At 39.3% G+C, this 26,551-nt stretch overlaps 1 protein-coding gene across 6 annotated transcripts in view; it reads left to right on the top strand.

Moving 5' to 3' along the window:
* LOC120554444 (neural cell adhesion molecule 2-like) overlaps positions 1-26,551 on the top strand; it is a 395,781-nt gene that overhangs the window by 236,610 nt on the left and 132,620 nt on the right. The gene's annotated exons all lie outside the window — the stretch shown is intronic.

Here is a 26,551-nt window from a genome sequence, read left to right as displayed (position 1 = left end):
ACAGCCTGATACAGAGTTTTCAACCAATTTACAAACAATATTTTTCACTTTTACATAAGAAGAAACCATGAGAACAAGGATTAAACAATGTGTTTGGCAGTCATCTCGGTTAAACTTCCCCAAATCTAATAAAGAGCAGCTAACGGTATCTTTAAATCATAGCGCTTAGTAGCATCCGGGTCTGGTGTTACTCCTGCTCCCATGCAGTGAATGTGTCAAGCTTTACAAGGATTGATACACTGCGATTGATGTAGATTGGAGTTAATAATATGCTAGTCTCGCATTGCCAGACCTATCTCCACAGCGCTGGAGTACTGTCTGGCTACACAGCTTATCTGTTCTGGGATAGGGAAAAAACACTCTGGCTTGTTTGTATTTCCTTAACCCTTATGTTGTCCTTCGGGTCCCAGTGACCCAAAGGACAAAACAAGGGTTATGTACTTTTGTTTACTTTGTTGAGAATTGCTCTCTAAACCCTGTCTCTTGTAAAGTAAGTAAGTAAAGTTTATTTCTAGAGCACATTTAAACACAGTTTAAGCTGACCAAAATGCTGTACAAACAAACACTAAGGTGCTGTATTAACCCTTGTGTTGTCCTTTGGGTCACCAAGACCCGAAGGACTACACAAGGGTTAAACCAATCACAACCGTCCTAGGCAGTGCTAAGCCCCGGATGCGGCATTGGTGCCCTAGCAAAAAAGGGTTATCCCAGCTGATACATGACAAGCCCCCCCAAGCGTTTTAAAAATAAGAGCCCCATGCACATGGCTTTAGTATGTTGAGAAATCTAAATACTGTACTAGGCTATGATTGGAGGGGTTTAGCAAATGGTACATGTTGGATCATGGTGGAAAGAGGAAAAGATCTAGGAGACTTCACCATCATGATAAAACATTTCTGTACAGATGGGAGCCGGCAATCTGCCCATTTATGCCTGAGTGGTCACTGGATGGCCCTTCACAGTGACCCAACAATTTACTAAGACCCTTAATGTTGGTATTCCCTTCACTTGTCACCTATCTGCAGCATTTCGTATACTTAAGTACTGCAGCCTTACCGCACAAAACACATTGTTAGATGTGGTTCATGTATTGAGTTGTCCGTTTCACACCTCTTATTTGCAACTAACACCCATCAGTCCCCTGCAATTTTATCTGGTGTCACAGTGCCCAAACCCTTGGACGACCCAACAGCTAACTGCGATCTCATTAGCTGGTATTAGCTTTCCTGTCAATACCTAAGAATGGATAACACCACCCACATACACACACATTTTTCTTTCTTAGTAGTTTAGTCAGCTGTGTGCAATTTCACTCAGCCACTCCTGGACTTCTTCTAGACTTTGTCTAACAGTGACAGAGAAGCTATAAGGAGAGAAATGTGTTCATGTGCACCTTCCACTACTTGCATCAGTGGCCTATTTCACTTGATGCAAACTGGCATTTTGCAGGTAGCGACATTAATATTCAAAGTGTGCGTAGGCGCGTGTGCCCTTGTGGCTTTGCTTGTGAGTGTGTGCATGGCTCCGACCAGGAATTAAATATTCGCTGAGACGCTCAAGTCCTTCTCCTTCACTGTCTCTCATGTCTATGTAGGTTGTCACGGCAGCCAAATCGTTCACTAAGAACGTGAATGAATATTTGCAGCAAATGCCAGGCCACCTAAACACAGCGTGTGTGTGTGTTTTGTATTTGTGTGCATGTAAGCAAGTGAGGGAGATGGCAGGATCATAACTACTATGACTCTTGGCCATTTTCAGTACATAAAAAAAAAAAAAAACTCTTCACAAATTGAGGTCATTTAGAGTACTGAAAATGATGCACTGCAATATGAGGCCTTAAAGCCGCTTTTAAATGATAAAACATTCATGTGAGAACATTGAGCCAGCAGCTATACAACAGAGTTGGTGAGCAGAGCTTACATGTATCATCTATGACACTTCAGGGATTACGCACAAATAAGACTGTTGAAACATGTCTGCATTGCTGCATGCAGGTTTTCATGTACTTCAGTGGACTAGCTGGTTTGTAATTTGGATAAACGCTTTTGTGATGAAGCCTTCTTTAGGGACATGTTTTGAAAATAATGGATTCTCACATATTTGATGAATGTCGAGAAACAGTTGTTAATCCTTAAAGTAATAGTTTGTCATTTTTGGCAATATGCTTATTTGCTTTCTAGCCAAAATATCGATCCCTGTCCCAGAAGTAATTGCATTGCAGTGACTATCTAGTAAAGAGTTAACCCTAACTATAACCAGTGTTGTATTGGTGGCAACAGTCACCACATTCCACCACAAACTCCAGTGTTATAAAATTATTTTTTAAAGGAGTAGAGAAGCCAAGACATATCCCTCCGATGGAGCCTAGATACTGGTGATGGTGGAGAAGGAACCCGAAGATGGAACGAAGGAGCTGTCTGCCGGAAGGGGGACATAGGGTGCCGTGGTTGACGATGACCGGAGGTGGAAGGGGAGGAGGAGGGTTGCCCGTTTGCCTGAAAAGACAGCTGACAGCAACAGAGAAAAGACATTTAAAGCAGGACGTCATGCTGTGATTGGCTCATGAATTTCGTGGCCAATTCTGGTTGGTTTACTGAAAAGTGAACGCCTCTAAACAGCTGAACAGTTTCAGGAAGAGAGAGCGGTGATTAGAAGTCTTCCTGAATTTACGCTGAGCTTCATTAGCTTAGCATAAAGACTGTGAACACCTAGCCTGGTTCTGTCCAAAAATATTTTTATTAATAAGTTTTGAAGACACTGGTAGGCAGATTTTATTACCTTCTAGTTTTTATGCTAAGCTAAGTGTAACATCTCCTAGCTATTAGCTTCATATTTAGGATACATATATGAGAGTGGTATCAATCTTTTTGTTTCACTTATTTAATGCGGAAAGGAAGCTGTTTAGGAATCAGTCCTTGTTACCCCACCTGCTGTGCGTGTTTAGTAAATGTAGTTCTTGCTAAACCTACACATCTCTAAGCGACTTTGAGTCCATGAAAAGCGCTATATAAATTCAATTTATTATTATTATTATTATCTCCAGGGCACCCTTTAAAAATAACGTCTGTTTGGTGAATTCTTACCCTGATTATATCTTGAAGAGACACGCGAGTCTGTGTTTGACTTTGTTTTCAGACAACAGCAAGCCGACTTAGAATGTCTCAGGGGTTCAGCATCCCTTTGACACACTAGGATCTGTGGACTGTGTAGTGCAGACAGAGCGGGAGCCAGATAGAAGCGCAGCCCAGTCAAAGGATTAACATTAGAGCTAGTGGCTAAAGCAGTGCCCACAGGTCAGATTAACAGAATGTAAAGCTTGCACCCCTTACACCACACTTTGAAGTGGGGCTTACATCCTCTGCTTTATCCTGTCAAGAAGTGAAGTCAGTGGCGAAAGGAGGCATCATTTCCGATTTATTTATTTATTTATTTATTTTTATTTATTTTTTTTGTGACACATGGGTTTGCTTTGGTAGGAGCTGGTGGTGTCTTGGCTGGGACTCCAGCTGTCACTGAGAGTAGGCAGTGTTGGCTAAGGGTTGGTATTCCTGTGTTAAACATTATCTGCATTGTTCTGTGTTCAACTGATAATTCACTACAGTGCACTATTTCCCCCCACTATTATTATGACCTATTTCTTTGTGTCTGCTTAAAAGTTCAGATTGAATGTTCATTTTTTGACCTTGGAAAAAGCAGTTGACAAAACAGTCTTCACAAAGACTATCAAGCAACTGTCCTGGAGCTTTTGAACATATCGCATGATCTTCCTCAGCAGGAGACGTATGCCCAGTTGTTAGGAAATTGTCAATTTGTAATCCAACATGGCCAAGAAGTCCTTAAAATACTAAACTGAACAAACACTAACTAAATCAGCTATATATTAACGTCAATGTCACTCTGATGCAGTTTTAAAGCTAATTCCCTATTTGGATATTTAAAAAGTAACTGTCTATGAAGTTGAATAATTTTGACAGATGTGTGGATTTGAACTAAGACACCCCAGGGTTGCACATCAGCAGCAGAGAAAAGCGAAATGAGATGAGAAGATGAGGCATGAGAGACGTACAATCTTCTCCTTAATAAGGCTGATTTATTATGTGCATAATTTTACATATAACCCAGTCATTCACATAGCTTTATAGCATTGTACAGTATATGTGGAGGGATATGTGTGGTCTTTGGTCCAGACTATGTCTTAAGTTTGTAGTTTGCCAGAGTGGACATTGGTCTACTGTAGTGTTTGACATGTTGTTGCATAAGTTTCACCAAAGTTTTTATATTCTTTTTATTTTTTAGAATTAGATATAATTCAAATTCAGACACTGAAAACTGTAAGTGAAATTGCCCACACTGATGTAGCGCCAGATCGTAAAAACAAGTTGGTGTTCAACTGATTTCCTGGATGTTGAGGAGATAATCACAATCATCAATGTCCCTGCTCTGAGACATCTGTGGCACATATAGCAACTTTGATGGAGCAGGTATAAATTCCTCCTGACTCTCGTCCGACCCAGAGGCTAAATTTTCCCGATCCAGATGACACAATGTAATAACGTGCGTCCCTCAAGAATCCATGTTCGATGTCGGCGTCTACTTTGAGGTTATTGGAAAGTAATAAGTGTTGAATTTGTCCCATGATTGATGTCTTTTCGAGAACAGTTAAGCACAGCACAGTGAAATAATGGTGATAGAAATGAAAAAGAGCCATGGCATGAGGCCTCGTGGGATAATTCCGAGGAAATGTTATTTTAACAAGGCAAATTCTTTTCGATTAGTTTCAACACTGAACATTTTTGGGAATTCATGTTGTATCAAAAGATTTGATGAAATATGCTACAGGGTTATGACGGTGGTGAATGACAAAATGCATGTTATATGACTGAAACTTTTTTTTTTTTTTAAATGTCTTTAGGTACTCAGACTGGAAATACAGCCAAACAGAATCACATTAGTTACAGTATGTAGGCCTTTTCAATCACATATTTCAAAAAGCTCTGTATTGAAGCAGTAAACAGGAGAACTGAGGCTCTAATTCGTAAGAGGAGACACAAGTTGGACACACTCCAGTGACAGAGAATTTGAAATGGATTCTGCAGACGACTAATGTTATGTTTGTCTGACCTGTGTGAACATTCAAGTGAACTTTGTTTTACTTTAGTGGAGGGAGTTCTACAGCGCCAGATCTCTATTAAATTGCTGTTTCTGTCGGATTTTCTTTCAGTGGCATTTAGGCAGCTTAACGATGCATTTACTGTACATTTCAGTAGATGATCAACTAAATGTTCTATGTTGGCAACTACCCCATCCTACTCACTTTACTTTTGTATATGACTTGCTCCACAGTTGCCTGATTTCTAATGCTTATATACTGAAAAATACATTTCTCTTCTGACTGCTTAGTTACAGTGTCGGAACAAAATGCAGGCTATGATTTTGCTTACATAGTTGATCAATACTTCCTACTTTGGAGGAGGAAACATTGTATGCTGATTTATTGAAGCCAGAGAGAGTTAGTTCTGAGCTGAACTGGTCAACCCTACTACTTCATGATATTTCTCTACGAACGATATTCTACACAACTATTACGTTATTGTTGATCATCACCATGTACCATTACTACGGTCATCAAATATGCCTTGTATGACATTTTTCTTTCCTGTTCAACATGCAAATGCCAAAAAATACTTAATAAGTTGCTCAGTCGGTTATAGAGCATTCTGCTACCGTGCCCCTCATCTTTGGAATGGCCTCCCACTACATGTTAAAGGTCCCATGGCATGAAAATGTCACGTTTTTTAACATTAATATGAGTTCCCCCAGCCTGCCTATGGTCCCCCAGTGGCTAGAAATGGTGATAGGTGTAAACCGAGCCCTGGGTATCCTGCTCTGCCTTTGAGAAAATGAAAGCTCAGATGGGCCGAGCTGGAATCTTCTCCTTATGAGGTCATAAGGAGCAAGGTTACCTCCCCTTTCTCTGCTTTGCCCGCCCAGAGAATTTGGCCCACCCATGAGAGAGAGACATCATGGCTTTCAAACAAGCAAAGTGGCAGTTGGTCAAGGCCACACTCCCACCCTCCACCTTGCCCCCCCGCTCTCATTTTCAATAGCATTTAACCCTTGTGTTGACCTCGGTTAACATTGACCCGTTTTCAATTTTTGTTTTATATCAAAAAATATGGGATGTAGAAATAAGCGCTGAAAATGTGTAGAAGAAAAATTGTACAATTTCAAACGTTGGAAAAAGCAAAAACAAACTGTGAAAAAATGGCGTCAAAAACGTCGAAAAAAGGTCGACGGGAAGACAACACAAGGGTTAAAGCTACAGACACAGAAATGGCACATCCTAAGGAAAGCTCATTGTGGGACTGGCTCTAGTGGCTGTAATTCTGCACCAAGGCTGAATTTCGGGAAAGAGACTTCAGACACAGTATTAGGGGACCACTAAGGTCTATATAAAAGAGACTTCAGATACAGTATTAGGGGACCACTAAGGTCTATATAAAAGAGACTTCAGATACAGTATTAGGGGACCACTAAGGTCTATATAAAAGAGACTTCAGATACAGTATTAGGGGACCACTAAGGTCTATATAAAAGAGACTTCAGACACAGTATTAGGGGACCACTAAGGTCTATATAAAAGAGACTTCAGATACAGTATTAGGGGACCACTAAGGTCTATATAAAAGAGACTTCAGATACAGTATTAGGGGACCACTAGGATCTATATAAAAGAGACTTCAGATACAGTATTAGGGGACCACTAAGGCCTATATAAAAGAGACTTCAGATACAGTATTAGGGGACCACTAAGGTCTATATAAAAGAGACTTCAGATACAGTATTAGGGGACCACTAAGGCCTAATATAAAAGAGACTTCAGATACAGTATTAGGGGACCACTGAGGCTTATATAAAAGTATCCAAAAAGCAGCATGTCAGGGACCTTTTAAAGAAGCTCACTCAGTAGACATTTTTTTAAATCTAGATTGCAAACACACCATCCTTTCTGCATCCTTCCCAAACAAACCTTTTCACTCATTGTCTTATATTGGTGGTTTTGTATTGGTTATTATTCCTGCTTTAATGCTGTTCTATTGTTTTGTTGCTGACTGGTATTTCTGTGTTCCTTTAATTGTAAGGTGCAGTGAGACCATGTTTAATGGCGATTTAACACTTAAAATTTGATTGAATTTGATTGTTTTAAAACCATGCAGATTTTGCAGTGAGTATACCTTCATTATTATATTATAGTATTAAAGGTTTGACTCAATCTGAGCAGAATTTATTGGACGTTTGTTTAACATGAAACATTGTACATGAAATACTAATGAGCTTTTCATTTCTCTCTTTTTGCCCTGCATGCTTTCTGTGTGACCGATGGGATAACTACGCATCTTCTCGCTTGTCTTCTGTTGGCCAATGGCGATGCTCCATTTCTGCTGACATCATTAGGTAAGACAAACAAACTAAGCATTGCTTAACTATGCCGCCGCTGCTGTTGGTTGGCTTATGTTAATGGTTGACATATATTTTGTGTTTAATTAGAATATTATCAATATGTACAACAGATGGGCAAGTGGCTTATTGCTGGAACTTCTTTGTGACTTAATCTCAGATTCATTGCTCAGCATATGCTTGATGGTTTAGTGTGTTTTAGTCAAATGTGCCTTTTCTTTTGGTTCGTCGAGAGAATTTTCAGCATCTTTCAGGTTTTTTTTTGTTCATATTATAAACATAAAAAGGAAGGGAAAAGAAAACGACAGATGATTCTGCTGAGATAAAAAAAGAAGTTAAGCTTCTAAAAAACAATCTGACCTCAAAAGAAGTCACGATGACAAGCCAGAAAGGCAGGATGACTGACCTAAAAACCAGTCGATTCCTCAGTGTAAGAAATTGCAAAGCAAAATTAGAGCTACATGCAGGCTAAATGGCCTTTTTAATAATTCATAGTTTGTTCTGCTTTTGGCTGCATTGATAAGCTGCCTGCTTTAACATATCGAGATTTTGAATAAGTGAGAATCTGAAGCACTTTAGTCTGCATTTACAAACCCAACAAAGATTTGCAGTGCATGGCTTGGAGGTATAACACGAACAGGCGTGATCTAAACATCTCTACAAAAGGAGACCTCTTTGGAACAGCTAAACTGAATCGGAGACGGTTGGCTGTTGGCCCTGATGGGAGCCGTAGTTCAAGTGGAAGTTTCAGAAGTACTGCCCCCGGCAATGTCACAAGCCACACAACTATACTGTACATGCCGCTCGTCAAAACAGCACCGCAGCCCTTCGAAGGCTTTTTTTTTTTCGCCTTAGGCATCAGAAGCTCCCTTCTGTTATTTGCATCAAGTGTGATCATTAGCACCACAGGAGAGCAGCGTGCAGATTAAGGAATTGATACCACCCAGTTTTTGTTCATAGCGTCCTGGACATCCTGACAATCAATCTGAACATATCGAAAGAAGAGTGGCGTTGTGCTCTTCTGCAGGGAAGTTGTTTTTGGGAAAAGGCTCCCATGATGTTCCATTTTGTATATGTGCATTTACAGTGTCTCTGTATCCGTTGGCTTTTGGTGTAATAATCCTCCGCAAATTTGATTAAAAGCCTTGAAACAAAAGTGATCATCCACAAGTCAAGTGCATAGCCAGAGTGCTCCAACTCCGTATGCATCATTGTGTTTGTGCTGTCGTTGTATGTGCGTCTGTAAGAAAATAAGAGCTTTCTTGTAGTTTTATCCTTTTAGAGACCAGTCAGTGTGAGATGAGAAAAGCTTGTAAAAAAAAAAAAAAAAAAAGTGTTGGTCAACTCTTTGAAATCAGCTGCTTCGTGCTCAGGTTGAGAATCGAGGTTGATTTAAGGTTACAAGAGTTTAGGGTTGTTGGTGTAATAGTATTAAAGCCAGAGAGCAGGGGTTAATGAACAAGTGTAAGTCAGACGGATGCTCTCAAACAAAACGTGTATGTCTATTGTGTGTGCATGCGCATGTGTGCGTGTGCCCGAGCCCTTAATCCTTTAACGGGATTACAAGCTGCATTGTCCTTTGTTCACTTGTTCCTTTTCACCCACGTATGCTGGTAGCGGAGATGTCAGAGCCCACGTTCAGGATTACAATGTAATGGGCTCTCAATAGGTTGGGTGAAAGGGAAGCCTGTCGGTTAGGTTGTCATTTTACCATCTTCCCTTAAGCCATTATAATTTTGTAATGCAGCCTGAGGGTTGCAGTTCCAGTGGGTGATGCTTTACCAAGCCGCTGATAGTACAGTTAAATTACTCCAATGTGAGAGCACAAGTGTCTACGTTCATCCTTGCCGGGCTGTGTTTGTATCTGTGCTGTGGCTTTCTGTTATTCTAAAGTGAACCAGTACTACATACAGCAGACACACGTAAATGCAGGCACTTCAGTCTATGTGTGTGCTCATTTTGTTTAAAGGAACATGCCAGCAGTTTTAGTCTACAACTACAAGTTGCATTTGCCATCATTTTGACTTCCATTTTCAGTAATTCATGAAAATCAACTTGCAGAGACTTCATACATGCAGATTGCCTCTTTTTTTTGTTAAACAAACCTCACGAATGGAGGGCTTTTCTATGGACAACTTGCATATTTTGAATGTCAGAACATCCTTTGTGCCACCAAGGAAAGCGTTTTCAATGGCGAAATTAACATTGACATAAAAGCACCGACGGGAACATGAGCAATTGGAGGAACTCAAACAAGTTTCAAGTCTCTAAGAGTTGATTTTCATTGCATACTGAAGTAAAGGTAGAAAAGCTCAAAAATGTATGCTATGCTTTCAAAACAGGTCAGTGTAAATGTGCACATTAGGTTGATAATAGGCTAAACATGCAAAACCACCATTATAGTACTTTAATAATGTGTGTATGTGAACAGTGTTAAGTGTTTTATAGAAAAGTACATAGATTTATACTGTATGTTGAAATCACTCTGCTATATTGCCTGTCATGCATCTCTTGGCCCACAGAGCAGATTGTATTTCAAAAGTGCAGAAAATAATGGATATGCCCATGAACACAACATTGTCAGAGGAATAAGTGTCAAGTGGCCACTTAGCTGGGCTCCATATGCAGGTAGATGGAGGGAAAGAGGCAGGTAAGGGCTGCACTGGTGAGGTAATGACACTCTGGTGTTGCATCCAAAGTCAACAATGATGGGAGAGCCCAAATTATCCGCAAGGGAATGGCCTCGTGTGGCTCCATCAGTATGTTTGTGCCTTTTGTGATTGACACCTGAGCTTGAGGGTTGTGTTTTTGTTAGCATATTGACTGAGGAGCAAAAAGTGGATGAAGGCAGCCTGACCTCATCCAATAATTCACGGCAGCTTACGGAGACATTGATTTTTTTATTTTCAGTAGATCAAAAGATCTAAAAGGCAAGGCCAATACCATTAAAGGCACTGTCTGTGATCCATGTGTAAACACTAGGCAGCATCTAAATCTAGTTATTGGTGTTTTTCTGATGTTATATTGAAACACTGGAGTAAACATGAAAAGCGCTAATTATTTAAACTTCAAAATGTGGATATACTTGTTTTACCCTTTAGCCCCCGATTGATGCAATTTGCATACAAAAACACACTCAGTCATAACTTACACAAACTTGATCCACCTATCTTTAGGTTCAGCTTGACTTTTACTATCTAGGCCCGAAAATAAACCTATGTTGACCATCGCAAACAAACCTAAAGCTACGTATAAATCATAGGAAAAAGGAGATACTCCCTTTAAGACATTTACCACGTTTTTAAGTTTTCTTCACTGTCAAATCCAGTGATTGTCATTTGTACATCAATGGTTCCAGTACAAACAGGAACTGCTAATAGCTAATTAGGCATTAACTGTATGTACAATGGCATCAGATTAACTTAAACAAAATTGTAAAATTTGAATAAAAGTGCCATCTTCATTTTCCCATCAAATGTAGCAAAAAATAGAAATAAGGACACACAACAAAGATGATGGGTAGTAGATGGTACTTATTCTTGCCTCTCTGTACTAGTGAATCATGTAATTGGTTTGTTTGTCTATTTTTCCCTCCTCTGCTCATCATGCCTGCTGCGTCCTACTTTTAGCCTACTTCACACCACAGTGAAAACAATCTCCTTGAAAATCTCTGCCGTGTCAGGAAAAAAAAGTAGACTGCATCTTCTGTCAATTAGTGTGTTTCCACCATATGTGATACTCAGTTATTCTGTTTGTGAGTTGCAGCATGGAAGTGTCACATCCTGTTTGCAGTAATCCATTTAGGCATCATGGTAACCTTGTGGTGACAGCTCAGGCCTTTGTGAACAATAATATGTTACATTACCACAAACCCGCATGCCCATTGTAAACGTAACTTGAAAATATGCTGATATGTATACCGAGGGGTAAATGCACTTAATCATAATTAGTGTTGGGTTGTATGGCCTTTTCAGGCTCTGCTTTCAACTGTTATATCCATTCATAGTCAGTTTATGCATAAATAGAGGGATATTTGTGTGTGATGGACTTTAATGATGCACATCAACGGCTCTTTCTGAATCCAATTTTAATTTGTTTATATATCACTTGCATGATATAGAAAAAAAAAAAAAAAAAAAAAAAAAAAAAAAAAAAAAAAAAAAAAAAAAAGCAGGGGGGGGACCCTTTTTTTTTTTTTTTAAAGGGGATTTTTAATTTTTTTTTTTTTTTTAATTTTTTTAAAAAAAAAAAAGAGATATTTTCTCACAACACTTTACAGATAGAGTAGGCCTAGACCACACTCTATAATTTACAAAGACCCAACAATTCCAGTAGGAGCAAGCATTTAGTGTGACAGTGGCGAGGAAAAACTCCCTTTTAGGGAGAAACCTGGGACAGACCAAGACTCTTGGTAGGCCGTGTCTGACGATGCCGGTTGGGGGTGTGATGAACAGTGGCAATAATAGTCACAATAAAGATAATGGAACTGTGACTAGAAAGGGTAGTCGTAGTAGTTCATGGCATAGCAGGGCACTGCAGGGCGTTACAGGATGTAGCATGGCACAGCACAGCATGTGGGCCGGGTTAGGCGGACGCTGCAACTCCTCACTCCCTAACTATAAGCTTTATCGAAGAGGAGAGTTTTAACTTTACTCTTACATAGATTTAGTCAGAACACTTTCTTTTTGTGTACCACTCAAAGTAGTAAATGCAAGTGTTTTATATGCTCTTTTAAGAGTAATTTAACATCAAGCTGAAAAGGAATATTTCTTTGGCCTCTTCTATACTGTAACTACACACAACAGTGATGTCAGGGACTACTGACCTCACCCAGAGTACATTTCTACATCACTCTAGCAATCTTCAACCACTAAAGGTCATCAAAAACAAGATTGTCTGTAGGTTATGTTACACTTCTTCCCAGGGACACTACCACTACACGGCTAGCACTATGAAAATGCAAACATTAAATATATAAATCAACTATTGTCTTTCAAGTCATTGTGGTTGATTTCAAAAAGAACGTCCTGTATGTAAAATAATCCAAGGACAATGCATTGCAGAGTATTCAACTGAAACCGTAAACCTGCACTAATTGGTTTGCTTTTTATCAATTGTGGGCAGACGACAAGCTGTAATACAAAGCCAATGTGCAATCCGCATATAAAGCACACACAGCAGGCACAGAGAAATATTAGTGTTGGGGATTAGAAAGGTACGGATTCAATTATTAGCAATTTATCAAAGATGTTTTATCCATATTAATACAGTTATGAATATGTGTATTAATAACTTTACCAAATTGACAAACAATCAAAACGGGGCACCACCCTGGAATCAGAGACCAATAACTGAACTGTGAAAACAATCTCATAGGTGGTGTTCTCTTTGAAAATACAGATCTTAATTAATTTTATTAATTTATTTAATTTTTCTAAAGTGAACGGTACGGGTGAAATTTGAGCACTGACCTGTTCAACCAGCTGTTATTACAACAGATACATAAATAATCACAAACAACTGCTCTTTAAGGTATAATAGAATGTATTTAACTTCCAAATTATTGTCAATCAATAGTTCTTCAATCAATAAACCTATTTACTTGTTACAACTACAACAAAGGCAAAAACAAGCGTGTGTGTGTGTGTGTGTGTGTGTGTGTGTGTGTGTGTGTGTGTGTGTGTGTGTGTGTGTGTGTGTGTGTGTGTGTGTGTGTGTGTGTGTGTGTGTGTGTGTGTGTGTGTTTGCATGCTAAGTCACACAAGATCAAGATGGCAAATGAAACATTGCGAGACTTGAGGCTCTCTGTAGTTTTTAGCGCAAGGCACAAAATGGCTACTCGAGGAAATACACAAACAGCCTATTTAACCCCAAGATGGCGGGTAGTGAAACTTTGTTGCAACACCGCGATCTGGGTATGTGTATGCGTGTGTGTTAGGTTAGTGTGTAAAGAGGAAAGCAAAGCACACTTTAGAGAAAGAAAGACACTTGGAATCTTGATTTTCGAGGACGTGATAATAACCAATCTTCCGTCCACTCAGGACCCTGACCTAACTTAACATTATGCATTCGTTTTAAGTCCTGTTTCATTTTTCTACTTACTCTTACTTAGGTTTGGTTTCCGCCAATATAATGATTGAAATTATCTGCACAATAAGCTCAGAGGTCAGGGTCATTCAGAGAATTGTTCCATGGATTCAGTTTTTTTAAAAAGTAAATTAGCTCCATATTCTCCGAGTGATAAAATGAAGAAAAGAGAACATTGACACGGCAATTGAGAGAGAATTCAAGAGATTGAGATTGAGTTATGTGGTCAACACCGCGTCGGGCGGAGAGTTGTAAAGTAAACGTGTGTGTATGTGTGCGTGCAGAGGACAAAGGGGGGAGGGGGGGAGGGTTGTTCTTAACTGAGACAAACTGGAGCTATTAGAGGGCCTATTGTTGCCCGGCTGGCCCCTGAAAGAACAGCTTGTCCTAGCACTTATTCAGTGAATAGATGTGGCCGGCACTCCCGGCTATCTTGGCTTATCGCACGGATCAATCTGGCCAGGGAACCTGCAGCGGCTGTATTCGAAGGCTAGTGTGTTTTGTATTGATAGGAACACATGCACATGTTGAACAATTGGTTGTGCCTTTACCTATGTAGATATACAGCTTTGTAATTGAATCAATAGTAATTGAAAGTAGGTATGTTAGGTAGATTTTTCTCACACAGAGACCTGTTAGTTTTTATCTGGGTGTCTTGATTGATTCATGCCTACTACTGCCTAAAGTCCCTGAAAACATGTTTTTTCAATCAGCTTCTCACAATGAAACATGGGGTCCACCAAAAATGTTTGACAGGCTTTAAATGATAATCACAACAGGGATCTTACTTTCATAGTTTTTGACCATCAAATATGTTGCCTATACATTGAACTCTCCAAGGTAATTGTGCAGATCTCAGAAAGCAGCAACATTGCTTAAAAAGAATACTGTCTACTCAGATTTCATTTCAGCAATACTGGATTGTTCCCAGATCTCAGCAACTATTTTTGTGAGTTCACTGTTATAACTGACACAAATGGTGGCCAAAACTCTGAAAATATGCCAGCTAGGAAGCTTTTACATATCTTAGTTAGCATAGTATGGGACTTACGCTATAACTTACAAGTATGCCTTACAAGTTATTTTTTAACATGGCTGAAACATATATTGAAATATAATATTGTATATATAATGTAATAAATAATAATATAAATAAATACTAAATTTATAGGCTGACTGTTGACATTGGCAGACTCTTCGCCAAGGTATACATTTTTTGTTATTCATAATAATTACTATATTTATGTGCCATACAGCTGTCAAGTGCAACAGATTACAACAATTATTAGAGTTGTTTCCTAAGTTGGTGTATTTACATGTAACTTAACACTCAAATGTACAATCCAAAGTACAGTACGTTCCATTGGTGATGCAAGGTGTAACAAGCCAGAAAAAGCATTTATACAACTGTTCTTGCTCTCTCTTTTTTTTTTTTTTTTTTTTTTCTCTCTCTCTCTCTCTGTCTCACACACACACACACACACACAGGGACAAACACACGTCTAGCCATCCACCTGCACTCATTGCACAACTTCAAAGATGGCTGACTTAACTAGTGCCACCTCCCACTCCAATAAACAGCTTCCAAAGCAGCTTTGAAGTAGCATCCATCTTCCTTTTATATCTGTCAAACTTTTCTAACATCCACTCTCCAACCAACCAGCTCATCAAGGGGAAATCAAAGTGCCTTCAGGCGTTTGACACGCTGTAAATAGACTGGTGCAGATAAACGGCGGCGTGAATGAGTGCTGAATGGGATGAGTCTATTTGCTGGCTCATAACCGTGCGGTTTCATATCCCCCACAGACCATATAGCACGGACCTCCTAATGGTGCTCTCATCATTTCAAATTCAATTCGCAGGGTTTTTATCACCCCTGCCTTAATTTGTGTGTGCATAATTGAAAGAAAATTAGATTTATGGGAACCCCCACGTACAGTAGAGCAGTCCGCCTGCAGTCCCTCTCTATCTCTGCCTCCTCCACACACACACACACACACACACACACACATAACACACACACTCTCTGACCTTGTTGCCTCTTTTATTTACTGCACAATGATGGCAATTTCCATAGTGTAATTAGAGCTGTTTTAGCCTGGCCTTTGGTCTCAGTCATTTAGAGGTGAGTATACTATCAGTCCTTTCACCCTTCGTCCCTCAAATCAGTTCTCCCACTTCTTCTTGACTGAAGCCTAGAAGCTTACACTTTCCTTTCTTGAAGACAAAACAAGACAATTTTCTCCACTCATTTTCATTTGGGCTACTTAATTAATCATTTCCCTGCATTTTCAGCTCAACACCCACAAATTGCCCCGGTCAGAGCCCGAAGACAAAGGGATTTTGTGTTAATTAAGCATACAGCAATTCATTTACACACCATCCTCTTTCCTCCCACATGCACACATCCACCAACAGCAACTCCGCAGCTGTCCCAGCTTTAATTTGTGTGTTTATTTTTCTTTTTTTGTCATTGGGCTGCCTCTGCCTCGTGCTTAAGGAAGCTCTGTACCTTGGCTATAATCATATTCTAGCAAGGAGAGAACAGATTTGGTTTCAACTTTGATGGGGCAACTGCTTGATGAAAAGGTTTTTGTACAAAGGAGTCCCAGCTTCAATAATAGTATTGCCTTCTGCCATTTTCATTCAGCAGTAAAAACATTTTTTTGTGTTGGGTCCAGAAAGATGCTGTTTCCAACCTTGACAAAAGAAAAAAACAAATGCAGCAGCGATAATATCAAACTTTTACTTACTGCATATATGTTGTACCTTTTATTAATTATAATAAAGTTTAAAAAAAACAAAGTCTTAGTCCAGGCAGCCTGTTCACAGCAACCTTTGCACTTGAAAAATGAGCGAATAAACATCTTAAAAATTCATTGAGGATGTGCTGTTGGCTCTATTTGCTTTGGACATAATATATTAGAACCAATGGGCTTTTGATACTGGCCTGTATTGATTTTTCCTCTTCCCACTCTGATACCATAACGCCCATACATAACTCCTACAACCAGCCCGTCAACCAATTCAGGTCAATAGATCTTCTCTTTCTCACTGTTGGCAGAGCCATGCTTTATAATACACTGATGTATCAGCTGGGTGTCTCAGACTGGAGCTGATGGACGGTAGTGACCTTTCTCTCCTGATAGCCAGCGATGACCACTGTATATCAGCTGGCCACAATCAATACATTAATAAAGAAACCTCAAAGCACGCATGCAAGTGCACGAAGGTGGCAATGCACACAACCGGCGGTACATATATGTGAGTAAATCGGACAGGAAATCACTACCAGTCAGAACTTAGAAATGGCACATGGAGCGCACATTTTCAAAGCCATTACAAGTCATGCTAGGTTAACAGCAAACGTAATAAGCATCAGTTAAGGCAGTAAAGTCGTTTTTATGATTATATGTTCAAAATGTACCGTATAGTCAACTGTTTTCATAATCCACTTTTAATCAATTGCCCTATGAGTTTGAAACTCAGTGAAGATACTTATCTAATGTTCCCTGACAACAAAAAATATTTATTAAGCAGAAATTTTAGTGCCTCAGTGTCACAGTCTATAACACTGTAGAGTATGGCACTGAGAAATAACAGCTGTTTTTCCAGAACAAAGGAAGACACAGACTGAGTTATGCTTTGAAAAAAAGAAGAAGAAGAAGAAAAAAAAGCAGATCTTTGGGGTGGTCTCGCGATCGCCATGGCAACACACATAACTGATTTCAATAGGCATGAGACTTCATTAGTTCTGGGCAAAATGCTGCATTGATGAACTGTGTAACTGCACTACTTTTTTTCTCCCCTGAAATTAGAAACAAGTGAATGCACTCATCTGTTAATTACGAAGGAGGAACAGAGGGAAGGATGGAGATGAAAAAAAGAGGTGAAAATTACAGTGGTCCTTTTTTGTTGTTGTCTTGCACGGCTCCCTCGTGTGTCTGTCAGCAAGAAGTGAGGTGTGTGCACTGGTGCAGTGAGGGAGCCTACAGTAGCCTGACAAGCTTATCTTTATCACCTGTCACTCTGACATTAGGTGTCTCTGCTCAGCCCCAAATCCTCCCTGCTTCCCTCCTTGTGACTAAAACACCCTTCACCCCTCCGTCTCCGTCTTGTAAATGTATAGTGTCTATATAGTGCTTTGTCATACTGCACTGTTGCCACCTGGCTCAAGGTTGGCAACAAAATTGGACACCGTCAACATAATTGTAATACAAAAAGTAATTAATTGAAACAATTGGGAAATGGGTGTATGGTGCAGCAAATCAAGCGGATGGGGGTCCTTACCAAAATACAATAAATAACGAGACTACAGCTCTATGAGGCTGTACTTAAGTAAATGGCACTGGACTTTGCATCTGCCTTAACATTTTAGTACCAGATAACAAAATGATTCAACTTTTTGGACAAGAAGTGGCTTTTAAAGGGGCTCAATGCAATGTTGTGGTTTCTTACGACATTTGAACACCCTACCAAGAGCTTTGGTTCCTACATAAACACAAAAAGTGACGTAGTTCCAAATGTTTGGCTTCATTCCCACCCCCTCCTCCTCCCATATACGCACTTAAAATCCAATAGCCACCACAAGCTGAGGATGCAGCCAGCTCACACACTGAGGAGTAAGCAAACCCACACTGAACGCAATACAGGCTAAATTGAATATTGATTGCTGGTAATCCATGCGCACCGGCTCTATATGAAGTAGTGGTAAAGAGACAAAGCACGCGGTACTCGCTGATCTCCTTCAGCTAATTCACAAACTCCCCCTGAGCAGTTCTTCAGTTAGAGTCCATCGTGACCGTAGCAACCATGGTCACAGTCACATCATCCGACCACTAGGCAATCATCACCATCAGGGCATGATGGCAAAATTGAAGTAATTTTTTTCCCTGCAAATCCATCATCCTTACTGCCACATCAAAGAGAAGATATTCGATAGCGCATGATGGTGGTTTGGGAATTATAGCAGGGAGTAGTTAATGAAGCACAGTACAGTAGAGAGATGACATGGATTTTGAGGGCTTGAAATTGTCACCACAGATGCTTATTAAGCAATCAGCACTATTTGGATGTAATTTTATGGTAATCCTTTCATTTTCTGAGCCATTTTGTTCATTTCATGGATTGCAGACACGACTGAAGAGAAATGGCACATGGCACACAATAAACGGAGCCTTCAGATTCAAATGAGAGGGATGCATCATGGTTGAAAATGCTATTCTGAGTCATTTAGGGAATAATTGTGTAGCATATGAATGAATGCAAGTTTCAATTATGACAACATCAGTGACTGTATTATGAAGCACATGGACAATGAGTAGAATACAGGCTCCAAAAAAATGACAGTTCAGTCCAGAATGGCACTCTGAAGTGTAGTGGAGCTGAAAATATATAAAGAAATCACAATTTTTTTTCAGTCCTACTGCCTTGTGATGCATTCCCAATCAAGGTTACAGTTTCAATTTTCAAAACACTATTTGTTGAAGCTAACGTTCTTATCTTTAAAAAAAAAAACAGTTTTCTTTAATTATATCAATTTACAAAGTGAAATTGTGTGTTAAAATGAGATTTTGAAGAGGCACCAAGAGCCGTATTAGGTCCATGAGTGGACAAACAACACTCTAATCAACACTTGAAAAATCTAAACTGGAAAGGTTAGTGATCTATCGGTCATCTTGATAACGTGGCTGTCATTTTGAAATGGTGGTTATCTGTCTTCCGGGTGAAACTTGTGTTATTATGCTGCAAAACTTTCTGTAGAGGCTCAGTGAAACTTGGGAAGTTGGGACTTGCAGGATATTTGAGAATCAAGGTTGCAATAACACAATCCTAAAGCCTTTGTCAGATTAATTGTTAACAACTGTTACTGCTGTGTTGCATATTTCTATAAGCTGCTACATGCTGGTAGACTTATTAGTCCCAACTCCCGCTGATGTTAAAGTGTAGGTTACCAGCCATGGCAGGTTAAGCGGAGCAGTCGCTTAATCTAAATGAGACAATGACTGTGACCAAAAGCCTAGGTTGTCCAGAAAACACAAGGTAGCTTGGCAGTGTTGTAGGTGCTTCACATACGCATGAATCATTTAGTTAGGATTCTAGCTCAATTTGTACTGCCGTTGTTTAATAAGTCCATAATGTGAGGGATAATCTGTCATGACCGGTGCGGTTATTAAAAATCAACACACTGTGGCTCTGCATCCTGTGTTATATTTCAATAACCAACACTGAATTGATCCTACTATCAATAATTGCCTTTACTATTCACACTGTAGTGACCATACCCATCATAAGCATTGTAGGTTTTTTTTTTTTTTTAGAACGTTTTTAGGGGATTTCCTTTTTCTTTTTTATTAGATAGTATAGACCGATAGGAAAGGAGTCAACCTACATGGGGCGCACACTCTACTGGGTGAGCTAGAGGTCGACCCACAATCTAGTTTAGTTTTAATCACTCCCACATACACCGTCCTGTAGCTGTAACTCACTTGTTCACCAAATGTGTATTAATACGAAGCTGAAAATAGTCCCCAACAAATGCACTATTTACTTCCATGTTACTTTTGAGTATTGTTAGCTAAATATCACAGTGCCCAGCTGTTTTAGGAAATAACTGAGACTTTTTTTAAGATAAATGAAACGCTATATTTTTGACTCACTTGTAAAGATTTACATCTTCAAAAATAAAAAAATGGGTTTGAGGCTGAGTGCCACAGACAGTTTGGAAGTTGGAAGATATTAAGAGATGGATTAAAGTGTTAGTTTGGGGCTTTTCATGGGATTTGTTGAAAAAGAAAATACATTCATTCATTTTTTGTATTAATGTGAGACAAATAGTGCTTTGCTGTGATGACAAATAGTTTTTTAATGCGCTTATTAATGTGACTAGAACATATTTTGATTGGCACTTTGCCTTTTTTATGCTGTAAGATGATCCTGCATATTCCATGGGTAATTGTAACCGCAAATGCAAAGAACATATGCAATGCCACACAGAGAATAAATTAATTTCTTCACCCAAAGGCTCATTTGCTGCAACTGTCACATAATGCTGTCAGCATGAAGCCAACATTTCTACATGGTATTGCAGTGGAACATGTGGTCGCTTTAAGCAAGATTTCATCAAAGTAGTAGTTCATCTTTTCTATTCTTAAAACTATTTTCCGTTCTGTTAGGCTGCTCTACACTGAACCAAAAATATAGATATACATGCAGTACATGCATGCAAACCCACTCTCCTGAGCTCTGACCCACATTTACATCATACACAGTTTGATTGCAGCAGAAGAAGAGTAAATATTTATATGGTAAATCCATTTGATTTGACTTTACACAGATGTTGAGGTGTTTGTTGTGATTTCTGTGAACAATGTTGCCTGCACTGTGAATCAGTAATGGGCTGTTTTTGTAATGCTGAGAGAAAAGGCTCAATGCAGGTCTGTCAGAGCTACTCATTCAAGATGTGTTGTATATTATGTTCACAAATTGGTATGTCGTTTTCACATCCACCAGTATTTCTTCTTTAAATGGAACATATTCTATTCTCAAGCCTTCATTTAAAAAAATCAATCTCATAAATAAACATTGGCATTTGAATGCTTTAATTAAATGAGTAAGTGGCTTGGGCCTGTTATTCCCTAAGGTTAGCATATCCCAAGACAGCATAATCATTTACAGCAATGCGGCATATTGGGGACAATTTACCCTCGAGTTTGTTTTCCAACAATGACAACCAACTACAGCATGAATCCAAAAATAGTTGATTTTTCAAAGCCAATGTCCATGGGCAATCTACAGCTTGCTTTCGGAACAAATTTGCTGATCTTAAAAAAATGGTTCATATTCAAGTACTTTGAAGTAAAAAATGGCTCTTATCAAGTTTTGCCAGCTGTTTTAAAGACACGCAGTGCTGTGTGCATGTGTTTGCTGCATGTAGGGTTTCTCAAAAATTGCTTTTCATTCATGCAAATCCCCGTCATTGAGATTCAATGTGCATCAAGAGTGCACTTACCCGAGAGACAAGTAGATTTATCGTCTAAACAAAGTCAGAGAGGAAACTTGTGTGCGTTTTTCTCCATCTGTCTGAATATGTCTTATTAGCCTTACCAAGAAGCATTTAACGGCAGGGATATCATTATTAAGTTCAAGACTAATGATATCCTCACTGATGAAAGCAGCTGCACTTTTCATCTTAAATGCTTACGGTAAACAGCTCCCAGAAAGACAAATTATAACATTTTCCTCTGGTTTGCAAAACCAGCAAGTGTGAGAAAGCCATTTCAACTAGTAAAAGATAAGTGTATGTGAGTGTGCTGAGCAAAGAGTCTCATCCAGCTAATAAATGTAAAATGGGTGTTTAAGACAGGGTGGCGGAGATATTTCCAGGTTGTTAGATTATAGGCTGCAGTTGGAACAATTCAATTAGCACTTCCATGGATGAGATTAATCAGACTCTGCCCCGCTCCCCCCACACACCTTGCTGGTGTAATGTAAACTTAGGCTGCAGCCAGAAGGATTTATTATGGTCAGCCTTAATCCATTTTCAACATCATGGAACATAAAAGTAGTCTGAGGCAGGAGTTGGCTAGATTTAATTAAGAGGGTTCACTAGATCTCTATCTGAGAGCTTTATCTGTTAGGCGAGCATTTAAATCTGTTAGTGTGGAGCTATTTCAGATGCTGTGATTCCAATCTATCCTTATATTAACTCCAGCCACTCAATGGAATATGTTTATTTAATATTATTTGACATTTTCATGCCTGACGGACAAAAGTGGATTTCTAGATGCAAAGTTATAGATAAAGCATTAGATACAGTGTGGTTGAAGCTATGCATGATGATACAGTAAACAGTTTCTGCATGTGTCCAGTTTATCATAATTTTACTATATAAGTATAAACTGCCAAATTATGACCGGCCAGGACCACTTTGGGATTAATTAACTTTTAGATTTGTCCTGTCGTGCTTTGATAATTTTTCTTCTTGTGAGGGATAATCTATCATGACCGGTGCGGTTATTAAAAATCAACACACTGTGGCTCTGCATCCTGTGTTATATTTCAACAACCAACACTGAATTGATCCTACTATCAATAATTGCCTTTACTAATCACACTGTAGCACTTACCATACCCAACATAAGCAATGTAGAGGTTTTTTAGAACGTTTTTTAGGGGCTTTCCTTTTTTATTAGATAGTATAGACTGATAGGAAAGGAGGGAGAGAGGGGTTGACGGTTGGATTCGAATCCTGGCCGCTGCAAAGGACTCAGCCTACATGGGGCGCACACTCTACTGGGTGAGCTAGAGGTCGACCCACAATGTAGTTTAGTTTTAATCACTCCCACATACACCGTCCTGTAGCTGTAACTCACTTGTTCACCAAATGTGTATTAGTATAATAATAATAATAATCTTCTTTCTTCTTTTCCGAATATTTTGTAGTTTATCTAAAGGTTGTTTATGACGGAATAAAACCAAACCAAGCTTGGAATGAACAAACATTGCATGAGAATTGAGTAAGCACTGCAGACCTGCAGAGGCTGTAGCATACAAAATGAGAATGTTTATAAAGTAATGCAGTATAGATATCTCAAAGTGTATTCCTATACATTAGGTTGCACACATGCTGCCAATTGAGCCATATTTCATAACCCCAACTTTGAAAATAATCACATTAGATCAATCTTTATTTACCTATTAAAAAATTAGTTGATAGTGGAGTAATATTACTCCGATATCTGTATCTGCCACACTTTTGGTTTGCAATCATGAATAAATGTTTAGATATTGAGATAAGTACTCGGCAGAGGATGAATTAGCACACTGACCTGAACTGTTCGGTGTTTGAGAGCTTCTAAACTCAAGGTTGGCTGAGTGGTGAGATGGATATCACACATATCTGCTTATTTATCTAATGTCTTTAACATTTTAACCAGATTATGTTAACCAAAAAGTTTGGGAAGTGAGCGGAAACGCTAGGGATCCTCGTTACGCTGCATGAGCAGCAAACTGATTTTATTTCCCCATGGAGTGTAAATGTGTAAAGTATGATGCTTCTATTTATTCGGTGTTGTGATGTGATGTGACGAATAGCACTGTCAGATATATAAAACTATGCCAAATGAATTCATCACGGAATGATAAAGGCTGTATTTGTGTTCATGTGTTGTGTGAATAGCGAAGGTTGCAGGGGTATTCTTTCAGGATGTTACATCAGTCTCACTGCCCGCCGAGCAGCAGAGCACGCTCATTTGGCTTCACTTTCGACGGGCAAATCCCTGCTAGAATACACTGAAGATTACTGATATTATTAAGGGATTAATGAAAGAGGAGTCAGCGAGAGAGCATCTGTTGGTGTTTAGGCTCGGAGATGTGATTCAGGTGCCAACGAATCTCAACTGTCCTGCGCAACTGACCAGGGGATCAAGATGGGTTGGAATAGAGAAAGAGGTGGACTAAGGGAGGAGGAGGAGGAGGGCTGTGACGGCACATACGCCGGACCATTGAGGGTTTGAGAGCTTACACACTCATGGTTGGCTGAGCTGTGAGATGAATATCACGCATATCTGCTTGGCAGTTCCACCGAGCAGCTGAGGCAATTAACACAAGAAAAGGCCGGGACACTGACAGTTGACTGCTGCTATTAATGTCTTTCCTTAGATGTAATTTCTATGCCACAAAAGGGGATGTTAGCTTTTGGAAACATGCAAAGACATAGTTCAGTATCTATAGCTATACATACTCCCTTACATTGTTGTTTCACCTGCCTTCCTATTGCACCTTTTCCTACAATGTTATAGATTAGATTAGATAGAAAGTTAGACATTTCAGTGCTACAGCAGCAAAATAACACAGCACACATACAGAATATACAAGAAATACTAAATAGGATAGAATACAAGAACAACTATTCAAAAATTAAGATAAAAAAATACAAAGGAAAGATTTAAATAGTATTTATGATGATGTAAGTAAAACCTATGCTTGTGCAAGTTGCCCTTAGTGCAGTATTGTGATGTGTGAGGAATTCAGGATGTCATATTTCTTTGGCGAATTTAATCATGACATTCAGTCTAATGAACAAAGATGACAGAAAATAATAAATTGCGTGAATGAGACCCATCATCAAGTCACAGTATACAGGTGGATGTGTACCCATTGTCAGAAGTAACACCTGTCAGCTGTAAAAACCGTGCCAGGCGTCCAGATGTAACCCAAATCCCTGAGGTTAGAGAGAAATTCCCCTCTAACTCCAAGTCATTGACAGCAGCCCTGGCATCGTTGCAAAAGCTTCCACTATCAGTCAAAAAGGGATCATACCTTAACCCTAAACCATCAGAAATGCCATTGATTGCCTGCAATGCTCCATTTTTATTTTTCTCCTTCCTTTTTCGCTCTCCTTTTACATCCTAACTGTGGCGGCTGAAGGCTGTCAGAAGCTGGGGGGAGAAGCTGAGTTGTGCATGCACATCAAAGGCATATCATCAAAGTGAGCCATCTGTCCTGCATGGCCTGGCCTCTTCTGCTTTCCAGTTGATGATGTACGCATACAGTAATAAGATTACACATTGGAAAATTGAGTTAAGGTTAAAATAGCATTTTTCCAAGGAAGCCGTTTGTGCCGAAACATCTTTGATTTAACTTTCTGATATGACATGCTCCCTTTTCATTCATTTCTGTAGACTGTATTCTGCAATGCATTTACCCTTTCATACACCCATGTCAAATTCCTTTGTCAATACTCTCCAAGGCAAACATTGAGACCGTTAAAAATGTTTTCAAGGGTTGAATTTAACGGTCTGAATTGGCCACTGTATATCTGAGAGACAAAATCCACTTTGTTGAACCGTTTTTCCACTCTAAGTCGAAGAGTTCATGCCATCCATAGGCAATCTGTTGAGAATTGCTAAATAAGGCCAGAGGCCTGACTCTTAATAAATATTCCATGAAGTATTTCAGTATTTGGTTTTATCATGTTGCCAGAAAGAGGGCACTGACAGAGGTTGTGCTCGAGTTACTGTAAAGAAAGTCAGAGGAGAGAAACTGTTAAGGATGCACTGATCGGACCCTGAACCTGACCCAATTAAACAAACTGGATAACGGCCAGATGTGACAAATCTACATTAGACCCAAGTTTTCTGTCTTCCTCTGTCTGTTGAGCTAATTTTGATGCAGAAAAGTAGTTCTGATACTCATCACTTGTTATGCAGATTTTTTGTCAACACTCATATCAGATCAGTTCTCGAAATCTACCCTGAGTTTAGGAATAAAGACCTTAGGGAAACTGTGGCAAAAAAACCAAAACGGCTTCAAGTTAGCTGAGCAGGAAGTTAGCAGTGTACATAAGGTGTAAATAAGAGAGCTTTGAAGTGCTTGCTAACAAAGTCATAATAAGCACTCTGCATTAATAACTCACACAGGCACATATAAATCAACAGTTCAACAGATAATTAGGGTTAGGTCATGCTGAACCATTAAATCAATCAGCAAGTGTTTTAATCAATTCCACAAACTTACCGGCAGCCAGTGAGCAGACAATCAAATGGGGCCGATACAGTCTTGCGTAGTAGATGTGGTTTCCTGCAGAATTTTAAATACATTGTTTACCTTTTTGCATCATGGAACAAGGCCTTAGTATCACATGTTTCTAGAAGGAATTGGATGACATGATGTCAGGACTGGAAATTGTAATCAAATGTGACGTGGTTTCTGTTACAGTTCATGAACTGACTCAGAGCTGTGAGATAAGAACTGGATACTTTGTTGATGTACATGCTGTATTACTGCTAGTATGGATCTGATGCTAATAAGGATACATTCTGTAGCCTTGAAGGTAATACAATTCACATAAGCAGAGAAATAGAGACATCAAGGGAACCCAAGCAATCAACATTAAAAAAAGACTCAGGGATTGTGCTGATTTAGAGAGATTAGCTCAGAGAAACATTTTACGCTTGTTTTCTTATATTGGATAGTACTAATTCCTTCATGTCTTATAAAGAAC

The sequence above is a fragment of the Perca fluviatilis genome, chromosome 24 (assembly GCF_010015445.1).
Source record: "Perca fluviatilis chromosome 24, GENO_Pfluv_1.0, whole genome shotgun sequence".
In the NCBI taxonomy this organism is placed as follows: Eukaryota; Metazoa; Chordata; class Actinopteri; order Perciformes; family Percidae; genus Perca; species Perca fluviatilis.
The sequence above is the reverse complement of the archived record's forward strand: the minus strand, read 5'-3'. Positions and strand labels throughout refer to the sequence as shown.